Source organism: Lepidochelys kempii, chromosome 21, assembly GCF_965140285.1.
Source record: "Lepidochelys kempii isolate rLepKem1 chromosome 21, rLepKem1.hap1, whole genome shotgun sequence".
NCBI classification, from domain to species: Eukaryota; Metazoa; Chordata; order Testudines; family Cheloniidae; genus Lepidochelys; species Lepidochelys kempii.
The window spans coordinates 10,841,838-10,859,708 of NC_136400.1; the positions used below are offsets into that span (position 1 = coordinate 10,841,838).

The 17,871-nt window shown below is 39.8% G+C and overlaps 1 protein-coding gene across 5 annotated transcripts in view; it reads right to left on the minus strand.

The window, feature by feature from the left end:
* Positions 1-17,871, minus strand: part of ILRUN (inflammation and lipid regulator with UBA-like and NBR1-like domains) — a 55,179-nt gene that overhangs the window by 36,131 nt on the left and 1,177 nt on the right. The window lies entirely within an intron of this gene.

Genomic DNA, 17,871 nt, shown 5'->3' on the forward strand with positions numbered 1-17,871 from the left:
ACGGAGCTTATTATCTATTTCAGACAGAGTGTACTTAAGATGCAGTAGATCAGGTGAGGCTATGACTACAACAGAGAGCTTAAGTGGCACAGCTGCACCTGCACCCAGCTGACAGAGAGCTCTCCCATGGACTTAATCCACTCCCAACGAGTGCCAACATAGCAATGTCAACATCGGTGCTTAGGTTGGTGTAACTTATGTCACTTGGGGGGGTAGCTTATTCACATCCCTGAGCTACGTAAGTTATACCAAAATAAGTGGTAGTATAGACAGAGCCTTAGGAAAGAGATGATTAAGAGATTGACAGAGGTCTGTAAAATCATGAATGGTATACAGAAAGTGAATGGTGAATTGTTATTTACCCCTTTGCACAACACAAGAACTAGGGGTCACCCAATGAATAGACAGCAGATTTAAAACAAACATATGGAAGTACTTCACACAATGCACAACCAACCTGTGGAACTCATTGCCATGGGGCATTTGAAGGCCTAAAGTATAGCTGGGTTCAAAGAAGAATTACCTAAATTCATAGAGGATAACTCCGTCAATGCCTATTAGCCAAAATAGTCAGGGACACAACCCCAGTGCTCTGGGTGTCCCTAAACCTCCAATTGCCAGAAGCACCTGATACTGGCCACTGTTGGAAGATAGGATACTAGCCTAGATGGACGATTGGTCTGACCCAGTATGGCTGTTCTGATGTTCTTTTTAAATAAACAGGGTTGCAAAGAGTTACCTATCATCAATCTCCCCTCATAATAGAAACAGCCCACTAGACACACGCCCCGCAATACTAGCTAACTGCTTAAGGCAAAAGGAGTAACTATCTTATATGAACAGGTTTCAGAGTAACAGCCGTGTTAGTCTGTATTCGCAAAAAGAAAAGGAGGACTTGTGGCACCTTAGAGACTAACCAATTTATTAGAGCATAAGCTTTCGTGAGCTACAGCTCACTTCTTCAGATGCATATCGTGGAAACTGCAGCAGGCTTTATATATACACAGAGAATATTTAGGCTTAAATAGAGACTTGGAGTGGCTAAGTCATTATGCAAGGTAGCCTGTTTCCTCTTGTTTTTTCCTCCCCCCCCCCCCAGATGTTCTGGTTTAACTTGGATTTTAACTTGAAGAGTGGTCAGTTTGGATGAGCTATTACCAGCAGGAGAGTGAGTTTGTGTGTGTATGGGGGTGGGGGGGATGTGAGAACCTGGATTTATGCAGGAAATAGCCCAGCTTAATTGTCATGCACATTGTGTAAAGAGTTATCACTTTGGATGGGCTATCACCAGCAGGAGAGTGAATTTGTGTGGGGGGGTGGAGGGTGAGAAAACCTGGATTTGTGCTGGAAATCACTTTAGATAAGCTATTACCAGCAGGACAGTGGGGTGGGAATAGGTATTGTTTCATATTCTCTGTGTATATATAAAGCCTGCTGCAGTTTCCACGATATGCATCTGAAGAAGTGAGCTGTAGCTCACGAAAGCTTATGCTCTAATAAATTGGTTAGTCTCTAAGGTGCCACAAGTCCTCCTTTTCTTTTTATCTTATATGAAAATTAGGTATGTCTGTAAAAGCTATCTGGACTGGGGGGGAAGAAGGGATAGAGAGCTTAGGGTTAAATACATGTTAGCCACAATCACGGCTGCATTAACTTGCATCCTGTTTAAGTCATGGATAATGTAACCAATGCATCAGGTGACACTGGAGGAATGTCCTGCAGAACATAATAGGTAGTTTTAGGCAGTCAAACAGGTTAAGGATTTTTTTTTTAATTGTTAGGTTTTACCTAGCACGGAGCAGACTTTGATCATAATAGCCACCATGCAAGGTTTTCACTGACACACAATCAATGCATTTTATACTATAAGCCATTATTCAACTCTAGGCATTTTCTACATAGGAAAGATAGGACTATATTTAAAACAGCCAGCTCAGTCAAATGTTACAGGAAGGGTGCATGTCACATTAGCCAATAAATGAAAACAAATGCTTGGTTTTATGTCATCAGATGCCAGTTGCTTATACACTGAACAAGATCTACATAACTCACAATGGAGCTGTGCCAAGAGGTTACTGTTCACTCAACTGGTTAACACCATGATCTAGACTTCAGTCTTCTCTGAAATTTCTTCCCCACATTACCCTGACCCAAGGTTAAAGATATTACAGTAGTCAGATATGGTACTACCACACACAGCTCTTCCTCCTCTCCATCCATAAACACACAGAGATAAATCTCCAGACATCCTAAAATGTCTGATCCTAAGTATGCAGCACACAAGCAATACAACTATTACACTAAGATTAAAAAAAAACCAAGGAAACAGAAGACAGATCTTGAGGGAAAATTCCTCAACAAATCTGAAAGCAGCCTGTAGTATTTTGTTCTCTGTTTGCTTGGCTGTAAGCATACTTCAGAGGGTAGTGGGGCTATTTGTGCATCAAGGCCCCCTGCCAAGTCTCTTCCCATCCCTGTGTCATATTTCATCAGCTTGCTTTGCCACTGTGAAACAATTCAGAGTCTGCTGCAGCATTTAATAAAAAAACCCACTGAATAAGACGCAAGAAAAGTAGACTTCCTGTCCCAGTGTGTCCAGGTATCACGACCCCTCCCTCCCTGCCTGCCCACCCCCACTCCACACACAGAGTTGGGTTTTGCTTTGTTGTTCTAAATACTTGGGCAGTCGCAACAGACGATTCAAGGAAATTTATAGAGACTAAGTAGAAAATGAAAGTAACAATATAGAAAAGTAGCAAGAGAATGAGAACGCAAATCTCCAAAGTTCAAGCAGGAGAATGCTTCGACACCGAACTGCTTCAAGAGAGTCTACTGTGAGGCAGTATGGCATAAATCATGCACTGCCTGGTTACACAACCAGCAGACAGATTAGACAGCAACATTTCCTTGTTGTCTTTGTCTTTTGGGAGACATCAAATGGAGTATGGGCTTAAATATGACACCTCTTCTTTTGGGAAATCACACCTTGCACCAGCCAATGGACACACTAGGAAACCATCTGAACCTTGAACTACAAAACCACAGGAAACCCTGATTCAGTTCCCCACCAATAACCCCATACCTCCAATTCAGTACCAGAGACATTTACAAGCACAAATTTTGAAAATCAGAAAAATACTTAAAAGCAGAGATCTGCAGATATCCGTGGACCATGTTTGCAGATCAGATGCGGATACAGATTTTGTATCCACATAGGACTCTACTTAAAAGCTGATTTTCATCTCTCCTCCCAAAAATCACTTCACTGGTTTCAAGTCCAAACAAGCACATTTGAAGCCCTGCATGGTGCCGTCTCTTGTCTAAGTTTCTGTCCTCCCTCCCTATTACTATTTCTGTGTATCACACCAGTGTGTAAAGCACTTTAGAGTCAGGTACAAAAACAAGGCCCCCTCTCTGAAGCATTTATGATCTTACAAACTCCTGATTTATGCATTCAATCCTGCTATCCCCTCCCACTTCCACAAACCCCTTGACTTCATTCCTTCGTCTACGCTGCCCTACATCTGGTGCACCAGCCCTCTTCCAGTGTGACAGCCCACCTCACTCTTCACTAAATCTCTCCCCAAAACTCACTATTCACCAGGCCTTCTCCTGCCTACATGACAAAGTTATATATAAACTAATAATAAATGTGGAACTGTTAAGACAAGTGCTAACTTAACCAACATAATCCACATGAGTAAACTGTCACAGTTCCAGGGTTAGCTGCTTTGTCAGCTTTCTGGTCTCGCTGAGTGCATCTCCTTCAGTCCCTGGGCATTGTGCCTTTATGTATCTCAGGTGGAATCACATGATCCACCCACTCGTAGATGGGGCCCAAGGCTACAGTACCCCATGTGCTGACTGTGCTTACTTTGCCAGTCCAACTGGGTTCAGCACCTGCAATTCTTTCCTTCGGGAGCCTGTAACCCGTGGTGAAAAGAGTGACCAGACAGCCTTAACTACCAAGTTATTGCTGAACAATAGAAACAAAGAATTTCAAGAAAAAGGATTTTAAAATAGAACACTCTACACAAATCTATCTTGCACAAACGTTTACAATCCCCTGATGGTAACTTAGGCTGGCCTAATTTCTTCAGACACCCCCAGGCAGCGTTTGTTTCATAGTCCCCCAAACAACTATACGCTCTCAAGAGAATGTTTTTTTTAAACCTGCCAGGAGTTCTTTTCATCTGTCCTGGTTCAAACCAGTTTTGTAGGCTAGCTAGAGAGGAGGTAAAAGCTAATAGCCCTGCCATTGTCCCTTAACTTCCAAATGTTTCAGAAGAAGTGGTTTATCGCCAAATTAGTCAGGTCAGCTAGATGCCTTCCTTCTCATGCCCATCTCTTTTGTCCAGACTTTGGTAAGATTGTAAGCAGCTCTTACCTTCTGTCACTTTAGGCAAATGTGTGGCGTTATATTAAGTATGCACGTATATGGTACTTTTCAAAGCACATTTACAGATGTTAATTGAGCCTCATTCTCCTTTACAAGGTAGGCTACTATGATCCCTCTTTTCCACATGTAGAAAAAAAATAGGCAAAGGAGGTAACTTGCTTAAGGCCACACTGAATGGGTAGCAAAGCAGGGAACATAATAGAAGTGTCATCATAACCAGTCACCGGCTGTAAACACTGCTATTTTCTCACTTGAGTCTCTATCTTCACTACCAGGCTCATTTCTAACATAGCGAGTGTCCTCCAGAGAAGAAAAGAAAGGAAAGTTACCTACATTCTCTCTTACACTACAGTTGTAATCTGGATATCAGTGTCAACCTTCTCAGCTTCAAACTAGGTCAAGGGCAAGCTGAATGGGAATGAACTGTGTAGTATCTATTAATTATGGGCTTCCAATAATACTCTGCTCCAGTCACCAAGCGAGGTCAACATGCGGAAAGGTACTTTGTTGCCATAAACTCAGCTTCTGAAGGAGGGGTATGAACTGAAGGACAGTATACACCCTATGGGTTAATTTTACTCAAATGCATTCTGTCATGTTTTAAGATTTCATAAGGAAAAGTTTCACAATGGGGAATAAAATATACTATTGCTAAAGTGACTTGTGAGATTAATTCTTGTCTGTGAAGTGCTCTGAAATTTTTTGATGAAAGATACTATGTAAATACAGATCAGAGCACAAAGATATTGTTCAAAGTTAGTGATTCATCTTCATAATAGATCAGTAACTCCAGAAATTTACATACTGATCTTTTATTGGCTTCTCCCCATCCCTATAGCCACACCACCATCTAATTACCTCTAGCTAACAAGAGTATGAAAAACAAGTAAATCACAACCCTTACTCTTCCTACAGAAAAGCAGAGCAGAAGAGTGATGCAAGAATAAATCAAGAACTACAGCATGGAGTATTAGATCCAAAACGTTATACAGAGGCACTTTTGCAGCCTTTTTGAATTCTTCAATAATATAGCTGCTGTGAATTTTCTTTTCAGATCCTTGCACAAAACACCACTGGGAACTGCAATGCTCACCTAGGTGCTTCATGTGAAAACAGGTAAGAGAAAATATGCAAAAGAAAGAAATAGCATAGAATCATAGGTTCTGTTCAATATCTAAATATTTAAAATCTAAATTAGGTTTATTTTTAAAAAGAAAAATATATGTATTTAAGATGATGACAAGCCTATATTAAGACCTACATGTACTATACTAAAATCATTTAAATCAGTTTAAAAAATCAATATTAAGCAAACACGTTTGCTGCCAAAGTTGTAAATAAAGTCTAACCACTGATCTGGTGGAAGTCACTGGCTAAGCAGCTGAAACCAGAGTTTGTTAAAGTGCCAAACCAGCTTCTGACAGCAGTAGACTCTTTTGCAGAGGTAGAGAAAGTATTTTCTTCATTTCAGTTCATTCAACTAGTTCAGTTCAATGAATAGTTCAAAGTTGAGAAATTGATTAGAAATTGGAGGAAAGACTAGAAGAGTAAAACAATCTACGAATAAGAACTGGGTAAGAAAGGTTGTAACCTACTAGTTCTAAAATCATGAAGGATATGGTTACCAGAAATAGGCTACGATTTTGTCAGCGAGGCCACGGAACCCGTGACTTCCAAAAACCTCCGTGACTTCAGCCCTGACAACCGGGAGCCGAAGGGTCCTGCTACCTTCCGCAGCAGCAGGAAGTTATGAAGTACACCCATCACTTGATGCAGCGGGCCCCCAAGCTCAAAGCCACCATGGGCCGTGGGCGTACCCCGGCAGCTCCCCGGCTGCCACAGTGGGGCAGGGAAGGGACCCTGGAGCTCTGAGTCCCTCCCTTCCCCCCTCCGGGGGTGGGAGGCACACAGCTCTCAGCTACCCTGCAGGTGCTCAGCCCCTTCCCATTTTCTAATGGATATTTTTAGTAAAAGTGAGGGACAGGTCAAAGGCTTCAGTGAATTTTTCTTCATTGCCCGTGACCTGTCCCTGACTTTTACTAAAAATATCCATGACAAAATCTTAGCCTTATCCAGAAACAATCCATTCACTGCATTAACTACAAATACTAATGCCTTTGTTTAATAAATGTTTTTATATGCAAAACGTGTCTTAATATAATCACTTTTTTCCTAAATATCAGCATGTTTGTCGTAGTTTTATTAAGTGAAAAACAATTTTAAAATCATATTTTTGTCCATTTTTAACTGAATTTTTAACTGAATTCCAATTTCCAGCCAAATTCCAATTTCCATCCAAACTAAGCCAGTGAATACGAACTGAATCATCCACCACCTTCTAACAATATAAAAAATGTAAAAGTCAAGAATGTGAATAAATGCATATTAAACGATATAATTGCTTAAGTGAAGAATATATCCTGATTAGCAAATAGTAATAGCAAGTTTAGTGTAAAGGCTATATTAAGTTGCAAATTAACATGTTTTAATGGTTACCAACCAATGAGAATCAACCTTTTAAAGAAAATAACTGAAGTACAAATGAAAAACAAAAATAAAATTGATTATTTGAATCAAGGTTTCCTGCTTGCTTATTTAAATCATGATTAACATCAGTGATTTAAATCAATATATACTGCTTTCCTTTAGGAAGCCTGTCTAAAAGTACTAATGAACACATGTATAGTTTAACCATTATCTATCACCCCACCTGCACCAGGTCGAGCATTTTATCTGGCCAAACAACGGAAAGCAAGCTCAGTGACAGAATCAATACCATGACATTATGAAAAAAAGACACAAAAACCCACACAGCCATCCCCAGCAGCTGAACCGTCCTAAGCAGGTGGTCAGAAGCTTTAAGTGTGGGGGAAAGTATTTTGAGAATGTCACAGTGGGAATCATTAGCTACTTGCGGCCATGAGAAATAGGCAATAGCATCAGAAGAGCAATACACTTCACAGTGTGACAAAGATATATCAATGCCCACAAGTGTGCAAAAGACTCTAGTAACACGAGCAGCTCCTCAGTTATGCCTCCCATCTATAACTGTCTGCATTAAAATAAAGGAGTATAAGCTACAGAAACAGAACAAGTTCAGGCATGTATTGCAACTCAGCTGGGCTAAAATGATAGTATCCTCAATTCCTTCCACTATAGTTGTCTGCCTCCACTTACATTTCACACCCACCCAATTTTTCAGAGGGCTACAGCTCAACAAGTAAAATTATATGGTATGTCAATCACAAGCTGGAACTTTATTTTTTAAAAATGGCAAATCATTAGGTCAACTCCCTGAGGTATGAGGGAGGAAAGAAAATTCAGTGGTTTGGGATCTTTTGTACTCTAAGTAAAAATTGCTTAAGATGGCCTTTTGAGTAATCTAACCTATGGTCTCATGTTTCTTACTAATTTCAGGGTGTGTGGGTGTAGGGATATGTGGAACCATTGATACAGAGATATAATAAACTAGAAAAGTTAACGGCTAAGCAGTGTATTTCAAAAATAGTTTAACTCAAAATAAAGGATTGAGTAGTTGAAATATCTTCTATTACACATACTGACAATAGAACTGACATTATACTTACACCCTGACATCCTGTTATCTATGGCTGAAAACTGCTGTGGCGTTTTGGTGATAGCACTTCAAGGGGTATACGGCCTATTACAGGCAACAAAGTGACTGTGTAGAAATAACCGTAGCTTATTAAAAGCTTCCAAGTAACTGTATTCAGGTTCAGTCACAACAAGAGTTTTCTAACAGCATCTGCAAGCTCAGCCAGCAATCTGGAAAAACTAAATACTAGTCTTGTGGCTTCATGAACCAATAGACAATAAATGTTCTTAAATAAGAATGTGTTCAGCAGCTTATTGACCTGGCCAGAGTTGAGAGAAAATACAGTTCACTCAAACAGGCACCATATATTGATTCTGCATGTCAGACAGTAGTAAGAATATGGCTTTGGTCACTATATTACCCAGAGGAATCTGAAGACACAAGAAGCAGAAGTGGTGTACATTAAGAAAGTGCTTGTTTTTAATCCTATCACTTCTTTAATAAAACTCTAAAGAGGGCTGATTTGTTGGAAATCTTTCAGAAGGTGGAGAGAAAGGGAAGCATTTTGAAAATTATTCTGCCTCATATTTCTTGCCCCTTGTTCTTTATTGCAAACAATACTAGCATGGAAATGAGGTCTGAGCATCCTGAAAGCCAAGAAGGGAGAAGAGTCAGTAAAGGTGCTACACAAGGACAATACCTAGGAGTGATAGGATGAAATTATTAGAAATTTACATTGAATATTGGGGAAAAGTTCCTGACAGAAGTATTAGGTTGTGGAATATTTCAGCAGGTGGTGGGAGTCCCACTGTAAGAGAGACTGGACAAAGCATTGACAGCAGGGGGCTTCACACTTTTTCACAGCTTGAAAACTACCACAACTGGCCACATGAATGGGTGACATAAGGTAATTGAGTGATGTGAGTGAGGTAATATTTATTGGACCAACCTCTGTCTATCACGAGCTGGAAGTTTATTTTTTTTTAAATGGTAATTATCAGGGCTCTAACATGGCTACAACAACACTTCACGCAACAATTAGGAAAGTGTATATTTGTAATTGTCTTTATTTCAATTTGCATTTATCTTTTTGGAAAAGGGAGAAATCACAGTCAACTTCATTTCATCCCCTCCTTCCACCTGATCTCTCTCAGGTGGGATATGAGAGCCAACAGATTGTAATCAGCCAGCTCTCCACAGACCTGCTAGCATGTATTCCAAACCAGTTTTGGAACCTCTGCATTATTTACTCTATTTACTATTTACTCTAGTGCAGGGATCGACAACCTTTTAGAAGTGGTGTACCGAGTCTTCATTTATTCACTTTCATTTAAGGTTTCACATGCCAATAATACATTTTAACGGTTTTTAGAAGCTCTCTCTCTATAAGTATATATTATATAACTAAACTATTGTCATATGTAAACAAGCTTTTCAAAATGTTTAAGAAGCTTCACTTAAAATTAAATTAAAATGCTGATCTTACGCCACTGGCAGGGGGCTGGAGGGGATATGCCCTGATTCCACCCCCTTCCCCAAGGTCCCCAGAGCAGAGAGCGCGCTATGGCTCCACTTTTACCTCTCCCGCTCTGTAGCAAGGGCCGCCAGCTGATCGGCCGCAGAGAGGGAGAAGCTTGCCTGCCCTGCAAGGAGAGAGCGGCGGGCAGGGGGCGGAAAAGAGCGTGTCAGGCCAGGCAGGATTTTTAGTGGCATGCTGATGTCTGCCGGGGTCAGACAGCAGCGTGCCATTAAAAATTAGCTTGCGTGCAGTCTTTGGCGTGCGTGCCATAGGTTGCCAACCCCTGCTCTTGTGAACAATCTTGATTGGTTCAACAGCCAGTGGGGAGAATAGTGGGAATGGGCTAGATCGGGGTAGGCAACCTGCGGCACGCGAGCTGGTTTTCAGGGGCACTCACACTGCCCGGGTCCCACCACTGGTCCAGGGGGCTCTGCATTTTAATTTAATTTTAAATGAAGCTCCTTAAACATTTTAAAAATCTTATTTACTTTACATACAACAATAGTTTAGTTATATATTATAGACTTATAGAGAGACCTTCTAAAAATGTTCAAATGTATTACTGGCACGCTAAACCTTAAATTAGAGTGAATAAATGAAGACTCGGCACACCACTTCTGAAAGGCTGCTGACAAGACCTATTGGGTCCTCTAGTCCAGGGGTCAATCTCTAATTTCTAGAGACCTATGATAACAACTCATCTGCTCCCAATGCTTATTTCTTATGTTATGTCATTCTCTGACAGAAGATTGACTCTTTTAGAAACTATCAGGATGATCATACACCAAGGTCTCTCACCTCAGATGGTGCAGGAAGCATCTGAAAACAAGTTCTCGGATTATGTTTCATGCAAATATCCTGATTAAAAAACTAGACAAGAGATATAACATGATACCTTAAGAAGTGTCTGCAAGTCCTTTTTCCCATAAGCGTTTACTAATCAAATATCTAAGACAATAGATACATGCTCTCAGCAAAGTGGATTGTATCACATCTTGCACACTTACATCTGAAGATTATTTTATCATTTTTAAAGACTACCACAGTAAAGGATGAAGGAAATTCAACAAACTCCTTTGACAAAATAATAGTGAGAATGGACAAGTGATTTCAGTTACTATCAAAAACAAGAACACAAGACTTAAAATGAAAACTCAGGTATTTACATAGCACCAGTTGTAAGAGGCTGTGATCTTCCACTAAACCAAAGCTGTGTCCAGCCGACTGCAGTCAATAAAACTGTCCCCTTGACAAAGTATCTGAGCACAAAGACTGCTATAATGCAGAGGCACAAATAGAGGTAAGGCTACATATTCAATCTCACCTTTCACATTTTCTGACAGAGTTTTGTATATGGAATTTCCTTGTTTTTTCTCTTAGGGGGAAACATTCTCCCTCCAAGTGTATTCTTTCCACTTACACACACATCCAAGTAACAGGATATAAAGCTCCATCATTGAAGCAAAAAGCCAGCTATACACCACTGACACATCCTAACCAATTTCCTAGAGTGGGCACTTCCTCTTAGAGTGCCACTTTTGTCAAGCATGCATCTGTCCTAGGAATGCAGCCTAAGGACCCATGTTAAGAGGCAGCATTTGGACTCCCTCTTAATGTATCCTGACAAGCAGTTTTAGTGTCTAAGAGAACAGCCGCAGTGGGATAAAACTAGATTTTCATTCTGAATGTACGTAAACTATGGGGTGTGATGCTATATGTGAAGAGAGAGCACTCGGCTGTGCCTGACCAATACCATCTAACTAGTTTGCAAGGGGGAGTACCTTTCATACTGTGAACACAAGGGCATAGCAACATATCTACAGCCCACAGTATGGGGTGATTGAGTTGGTTTGGAGGTTCATCTGCTTTTCTTTCCAGAAGGTTCCAGATGGTTGCACTAGGCAATTGCTTATCCGAGTTGAGGTCTCTCTTGTATAGGGTATTGTGGGCTTCTACCATGCTACCCCTCCTTTTCAATACACACACGAGGCCGCTACAAGAGTTAGTGAGTTGGAAAGTACAGCAACTTCTTTAGTTGATTCATCACACTTATCTCTCTCTTTTTCGCTCTCTCACTTGACTAGGCTGGAGCAAATGACCCAATGCCCGGATAAGTCCTAGCCGACTATGGTGCAATATCCATTAGGGAAACCACCACAAGTAGTGATGGACACATCCCTTTCACAGACAGAATATCTGTCTTTTATTGCTAAGTTTCACAGCATGGGAGCCTTGTTAGATCCCAAGCTGACCTGGAATGCCCAGGTATTAATAAGAACTTACAGTAGGAGCAGTAATCAGGACTGTGGAGTCATTTGCATCTGGCAAAAAACCAAAAACATGACATTCTTTCAACTAAAGACTTTGCTACAATCAACTATAGCTTTGTCACAGTGAGCAGATATTACCACAACATGCTGCATATGAGGCTACACCTTACAGTCATTTGAAGGCTTAAGCTGGCACATAAAGCCACTGATCTTCACACAGGGAGCCCATCTCACTGGTGCTCGGAGGTCCGCACTGGCTTTCAATCAGCTTAAATCAGGTGGAATTTAAGGTGTTGATTTTTAACCCATAAAGCTTTGAACAGTACAGGCCCAAATGATTAATCATTGCCACTCTCTCTGAACATACCATGGTAGATGTAATTTTTGGAGGTGCTTGGGACAACAGACACCCCCACCAGTTTAACAGAAGAATGCTAGCAAAGCATTCTCTGCGAAAGAGTCTTCTCCTCAGCCCAGATTAGTAAACTTTCAGGACACAATGCAAGGCACATTGTCTGTATCTTCTGAGAAGGGCTGAGTGATTTGGAAGTGCTTGGTGAGATTCTTATTTCCTAAAATGGGCTTTATTTCACATTGACACACTATTTGCGACTTCTGTGCTGAGTGGGGGCAAATTATGTTACATTCTTTTATTGTGTTGTTAGAGACGCCAAGTGGGTGAGGTAATATCTTTTACTGGATCAATTTCTAACTTTATTTTGTGGTGGTATTTCTTCTATTGTGACCTGGCTAAGTGACCCTGTTTTTGCATTTTAACTTTACAAAGCATGTTTATCTTTGTGTTTTAATTCTGCAGAGTGCTTAGGGAAGAGATACCAATATTAGCATTTATAAAGGTACTTTTCATCCAAAGATCTCAAAGCGCTTTACCAAGCTGGGTATCACTACCCTTATTTTACAGGGGACAAAACAGACGTGCAGTCACTTGCCCAAGCTCACACAGCAAATGAATGGCAAAGCTAAAGCTAGCATCCCAGTATCCTGACTCCCAGTCCAGAGCCTTATCTTTACTTCCTCCCTGGATAGGTGGTATATTAAATGGACAAAATAAAAATTACCTAGGACTGTGTGGAAGAGCATCCTTGTGAGTTAAAATCATCACCTACACATGCTCACTAGGCCATTTCAAAACGCTGACTTTTTACAACCATCATTTTTCTGCCATACAACGGCTTTGCCACAGATTTACCCTCCCTGCACCTCAATTCCCCACTTGTAAAACAAGAATATTTATCACACATTAAAGGGGAGAGGTTTGAGAAGCAAAAATATATTACAAATCTTTGGAGAGGAGACACTATATACAAAAGCAAAGTTATTCAAAACTACTCTGTCCATGCCAAATTTGAGCATCACAATGTTGACCCAAACACACTCAAAACAGATTTTTTTTGGTAAGTATTTCTGTTCATATACACATTTCAATTCCTCCAGAGCAGATTTCTACCTTAAAAAAAAAAAAATCAATCTCAGGAAAAAGACACACATAGAAAGTCTTAACACAAAGATTTTTTTACAGAAAGCTCAGAACAAAACAAATTAAGGTTTACTACAATAACACTGGTATTTATAATGGACATCGTCTGGCAACCAGTTTTCACAACCTGCCAAACCTAAATTAATTGCTACATTTATTAGGCTAATATAAAAAAATACTTCAGCGGAAGTAAAAAGCAAATATGTCAATACATACTGCAGGTGTAAGTTACTGTATTATTTAAATGGTAAATTAAAGGGACTCACCATGAAATCCCAACATCTGGTTGTATTAAGGCAGGGATTTAAAATTAAACAACACCATCTACTTGAAGTCTAGTCCATTTTAAAATTAAATTGAGAGTAGTTTCAGATCCTACACCTGCCACTTGAATCCCTCCCCTGGCCTATTTTTGTGGTTTTACAAATCACATTTTTCATTTTAAACAAATATTTCTCTCTCCCCTATTGCAATCTGATATCCACATAAACAAAAGGGGAAACTAACTACACAGAGGGAATAATGAAACTGACTCCACACAAAGAAATAAAGAAAAAAATGCCATTTTCCTCTAGTCTCTTACTTTTACAGTAACCTGAATTTCTTGTAACAAAAGTGAAATCTTCTGATAGACTGACGATTTTTTAAAAAAATCAGCAGTGCTCATAAATATCAACTGCACTTCACCCAAAACTTACTCTACTGTATGAACTTTATTCTGCAGGAATTTTCCTGTGGCTAAATACTCTACCTGTCCTGAGCACTGATGGTAATAATTGTCCTAAAACAAGAATAGCAATAAAAGTTCCAATGTATGCACACTATATTACACCTATCCAATTTAAATTTCCAGTTTCCTGGAACATTAACACAGAAGGGCTTTTCAAACAGATTTCTAATGTAGATGCAATTAGACATTACTAGGGATTTTGAGGGAAGGACGGGAACAAGCTCAGACATGTTACTAGTCATACCATATCACAACACTCAAAGTTTCTCTGGACACCTGAAACTTAACATTACCACAAAAATCATTTGACCAAAACACTTCTCCCAGTGCTTAAACCCAAGATGCCAGATGAGTTTCAGTGTCAGCCAGCCAGTTTTCTGGATTACGTAACATCTGGAGGGGGGATGGGAACACACACTGTGATAGTTAAATAGTCTATTTGATGAAGGGCAGATTTTATCCCAGATGTGTTGGCCATAAAATGCACACTGACTACACTACCTGTGTAATCTCCAACATTAAGTGATAATTTAGTGCCAAAATGACACTGATAGAACTCAACTTTCAGTACCAGGCAAGAGTATCAGGCAATAGAAGCTAACCCCATCACACACTTTTCCCCTGCGTCAATCACAAAAAACTCCTCACCAAAAACCATGTTACAGTGGTGTCGTTTTCAGAGAATGCACAGCCAGCATCTAAAATAAAGCCCAAAAAAATGGAGCAACTTGGATTTTGTGGTCCCAAGGGCAATACTGAGAACTTGGAACAATCCAAAAAGAACGGAATGGGCTTATCAGCAGAGGCAAAGCTCTAAGGAAGTGATTTAGAAAAATGGAGAGAAAGTAGATATAGTTCAATTAAATATTGAATTCATAGCTTTTGATCATCAAGAAAAAAACAACCTTGGAAATCTGTGCAATCGCAAGATGTACTCTACTACCAGTGTTTTCACTATACTCCTAATAAGGCAGGAAACTGTTTCTTAAAGCAGTGGTTCTCAACCAGTGGTACATTACCCCTTGGAGTACTCAGAGGTCTTTCGGGGGGTACATCAACAAATCTAGATATTTGTCTAGTTTTACAACAGGCTACATAAAAAGCAGCAGCAAAGTCAGTATAAACTAAAATTTCATAGATAATTATTTGTTTATATGGCTCTTGTATACGACACACTGAAATGTAAGTACAATATTTATATTCCAATTGATTTTATGATGGTATGGTAAGAATGAGAAAATAAGCAATTTTTCAGTAATAGTGTGCTGTGACACTTGTATTTTTATGTCTGATTTTGTATATTTTTAAGTGACCTGAAACTTAGGGGTAACAAGACAAATCAGACTCTTGAGAGGAATACAGTATTCTGGAAAGATTGAGAGCCACTGTCTTAAAGTACCCTTAATTTAAAGTTTCCAACAAGTTACAATGTGCCCTCTCTGCTGTTTGGTATATTGAACTGGAAAAAATCAGAAGTTTAAAGATTAAAGTAATTCACTGTTTGTCCAGATTTTTCTGACAACTGCCAAAATATCCTCTGCACTCCTTCCCCCCAGCTTGCAAATTTATAATAAATTCATTTATCAGCATGTCCATTAAGTTTACAAATGAAATACCATTGGAAATGCCCTCCAAAAACACTTCTTAGCTCTGATTTGTTACAACATGGTACTTTATCAACACGCAGGCAAGCAACTTCAGGTTTGGTCGTGGCGTAACAGATATCCTTAAAGAGCGGCTTTCGCTACTGTTGTGAAGGAAACAGTTTTCACAACAATATAGTTAGTTGGTTTGTTAAATTTGTGCATGTGTGCAATAAGAGGGGAGGTGAAGTCCTTGGTCTTCCACATGAGTGCACTGCCGTTGACCCTGCTATGCACTTCCCCTACAACATTAATCATAAGCTGGGAACAGTGAGGAGTTGAAGAACCAGCTCTAAGGCTGAGGTGAGTTCCTAACAGAAGAACAAGCAACTTGGTAGTGAAACCAACAAACTAGGTTTTCAGGACAAACTGAACACACACTTCCCACCCACCACCCAAACCTAGAGGGCCACTATCTTACGTTTCCTTGGGACTGCTTGTATGTATTATACAGCTATAACTTTCACATTGCCTCAACATACCGAAGAGCAAGGTTTTCCTTTAAGGAAAACTGGTTCAAATTATGGCTTGGGTCACAAGCAAAAAGGGGTTTGGCCATTCCACGCTAGTACCCCAGATACCTATACTAGGCTGTATTTGCCCATTATAGGTTCATGACCAATAGTCAGGATGCTGCAGATTTGGACTGAGGTGCATTGGCAGAGCTGTGTGGTGTCCTGGGTCTGGCATAGCAAACGATGCTGCAGATCAGGATTGTAGCACACTGGTAAGGTTACAAGAGGGAAGTTTTCACAGCACCTGTCAGCACACTTGGCTCAAGGCAATGCTGTTAAAATCCCTCACTTTCACAGTCACTAAATTCACTTAAAGAGGGATACATGAGAAACTGGAGCCATATGCCATGGATCAGTTGTACTACGTTCAAATTAATGGACGTTTTCCTCCCTACATTTTCCAATTGATAAGACCCAATCAGCCTCAGTTCCAATCCCTTTTTACTAAATTCACACACTACAAACAACATTAAGGATGTGAATTTAGGCACACAAATTTGAAATTGTCAGCCTAAACGTTGACAAATTTAAAATTTCTTTCAGTACTCCCCAAACTATTTGACTACATGCAGAATGCGTTACTTATGTTACTTATGTTTACATAACTCCTTTCATATAAAGATGAAACCATCTGAGCTGAGTACAAGCCAGCATCCAAAAGTCAAACATTTATAACTCAAACTCATGGCAAAAAATGCTTGACTAATTGTGTTGAAAATTCATTAATAAAAACAGTTGCCCAAACTGCTGACACACCAGGTTTCACCCAAGAGTTAGTTTTACGACTGATTTATTCATGCCTGAAAACAGGATTTTATAAAGAAAGCAGTGACAGAAGTATTAAGTGGCCATGTAATATTCCTGAAAACAAAAGAGTGTTTTCCTAATAAAAATCAGAATTATTACAAATGCACATACAAAAAAATCCTTTTTTGTCATCCATGATCATTTTTGAGTTCACACTGTTGACCTATGAATTTATTCTTCCAAGAGAAATACAATATACAGGGAAAAGCCAATATTACTCTGAAGAAAAAAAAAAAACCACCCATACGTACTGCAGACAGATTGTATTTATGTTACTGTCCCAAAAACTTTGAATAGGAAATATTTTGTCATGAAAACACTTGCCCCAAAGAAACTCACCACTTCCTCACATGACACCTTCCCTGGATTCAGGTGACTAGCTTAAGATGGATCCAGCATTTGCTGATCATTCACCCTTTCTTCACTTCCCAAAAAGGCAATCTCCAGTGTCATGTGAAACAGGGCTCTTGACAAATGCATGACTAAATATTACACTGATTTCATGTTTATCCTTTCAACAATTCCAAAAAAAAGTTTGTTCACTTTGTAAGACGGATATTTTTTCTAACTGCCACCTGGATCTGTAAGTCAAACTTGATCTTTCTGCCACTGATGTTTTAACTGTGACAAGGAGTAACAACTGAAATTCAACCAATGACTTGGTTGTGATGGTTGAGACAGGACTCCAGCTCACTTTCCCATAGCCTTGTGAGCTCTGCGAGGCACACAGGAGTAAGAATTTGTCTTACTGAAGTCAGTAAATGTGCTGGGAAAGATGCACGGGGAACAAGAGGGTGCCACATTTTTTATTATAATTGCCTTTACTTGACCCTGGGAAAGGCTGCAGGACTGTGGGAAATGATGTCAGCAGGACTGGGTGCTAATGCCTGATTGGTCCTTCCAGCAGTGTAGATACAAGTACTTGTGCTCCATC